Source organism: Mus pahari, chromosome 3 (genome assembly GCF_900095145.1).
Source record: "Mus pahari chromosome 3, PAHARI_EIJ_v1.1, whole genome shotgun sequence".
NCBI lineage: Eukaryota > Metazoa > Chordata > Mammalia > Rodentia > Muridae > Mus > Mus pahari.
Genome location: NC_034592.1, coordinates 19,421,014 through 19,423,372, shown reverse-complemented (window position 1 = coordinate 19,423,372; position 2,359 = coordinate 19,421,014).

Here is a 2,359-nt window from a genome sequence, read left to right as displayed (position 1 = left end):
CCTAAGTTCAATTCCCAGCAACCACATGGTGCCTCACAACCAGCTGTAATGGGGTCTGATGCCCTCTTCTGGTGTGTCTGAAGAGAGCGATGGTGGTGTACTCATATGCATTAAATAAATAAATCTTAATTTAACTGATATAACTCGGTGTAGAACTTGTCTCTTCTCTGTAGAAGGCCCCGGGTTCAGTTACTCAAAAGAGAAGTGTAGGGCCACAAGCATCTCAGGCACTCTTCTGACTAAATCCCAGCTGCTATGGTGCCCTGTGTTAGTGGGCTGGACTTGTCTGATTCAATGCCAACTCTGAAGCCCTTATTACTGTAAGAAAAAAGAGGGACTGAGGGGCTTTCCCAAGGCCGCTCAACTAGACCCTGGAAAAAAAAACAAAAACCATTTCAATGGAATGCCAGGCCCAGTGCCTGGGGCGTCGGCTTTTGGGTAGTTTTATAACTTTCTTATGCTTTCCCAACTTTACTGCTTTCTATCCGCGACAATGTCTATGTATCTCCTCTCTAAGATAAACCTGCTAGCCAGACAGTGGTGTAATCCCAGTCTTGGAGAAGCTGAAGCAGGAGGATTGCTGCTAATTTGAGACCAGACTCAGCTACATAGTGAGCTTAGAACAACTAGAGCTATGTAGCGAGACCCTATTTCAAAGATAAGTAAGTACAGCAGGATGTAGTAGTGTAGACAGGCATGGAATCCCAGCACCTAGGAGAGAGAGGCAAGAGTCAGAAGTTCAAAGTCATCCTGAGCTACATAGGGAGCTAGAGGCCAGTCTGGGTTACAGCATAACATGGAACTTGTGATCCTCCTGCCTCCACCTCCCCAAGTACAGGATTACACGTGTGTTGTCCACTCAGTGCTGAGGATCAAACCTAGGGCTTTGTATGTGCTAGGTCACCTGAGCTACAGGCCCCTGCCCCCTGCCCTGGATTCTCACTTAATCCTCACCAAGCACAAAAGATAGACACCAGTGCTCTTCCCATCGGGCAGAGAAGAAAGGCAGACTTGTAGCAAGTACAATGAAGCCATCCCCACCGTCAGTGACACCCAGTTCCAACCATGAGTATGTAAGCTGATATGGCCAGAGGGGTTTCTGGGAATTTGTGATGTTTGGGATCCTGGGAACTTTTCAGAGGGTATATAAATGCTAGGTCCCCCATAGGTGGGGTGAGTGGTTGTGGGTCACTGGGGGAAGGTGTTGGTTGTGGTTTGTTAGTAGTCCTGCACAAAGAAGAATCAAAAGGAAAGACATTAGATTCAGGGATTCAGAGAAAAAGATCTCTCTCTCTCCTTTATCCTTCACTCCTATCTAGTGAAACTGGGCCGGGGGAATAAAGAGTGGGAAAAAGAGGAACCTAGTGGCAAAGACTAGCTACATTGGGCCATTCGGTAAAATGTGTATGGGCTGGGGAGTGGTCAGAGGTAGCACACATACATGCTTAGCGTGCAAGAGCTCGGTTTGATGCTAGGAACCAGAAAAATAAAGATTGAAAATACACATGTTAATCAAGGTTGGCAGGAACAGACCTGTAACCACAACATGCGTGCGCACACACACACACACACATACATAACATGCACACATGCACCCACAAGCACACATGCACAGGCAGGAGCACACACATGCACTGTCACGTTTACAATGGTCTAGTGAGCAAGGCCTCTGAGATATCACATGTCTTCAATCCAGAGGCTGGTGGATTAATGAAAATTCAAAGTTCACCTAGTCTACATAGCAAGTTCCAAGACCACCCCACCAAAAGAAAGAGAAAAAGAGAATTCTAGTGGAAATGTTTAAAAAAATAAAAGAGAGATATGTGTGGTTATGCTTCATGCTGTGGTCTCAGCGCTCAGGATATAGAGGCATGATTACCACAATTTAAAAGCCACCCTCATTTACATAGAGGGTTCCAAGCCAGGGTTACATATAGCAAGACTTTAGCCTCTACCCAAAAAATTAAAAAGAAACTAAATTTTCACTTTGGGGGAGGCAGGCAGGGGTTGCCATAGAACCCCCTTTCCAGGCTAAGCTACATTGCCTGTCTGTGAAATAAAGTGAATTTTAGCTATATAGCTGGCTGTATTTAGCCACAGGTCCCACATTCTCAGACTTCACCTGATGTGGATCAACAATCTTTAGAGAAGCCAGGCTTGGTGGCTGACTCACATCTGTAATCCCAACAGTGGGTGGGTGGGTCGGGGGACTGAGGCAGGAGAATTGCTGTGTTCAAGGTCAGCCTGGACTGTAGGAATTTTCAGGCCAGCCCAGACTATGGAGTGAGACCTTATCTCAAATTAAAAAAAGAGAAGAGAGAGAAGAGCAACCGTGCACTGATGCTGGACATGAACATAC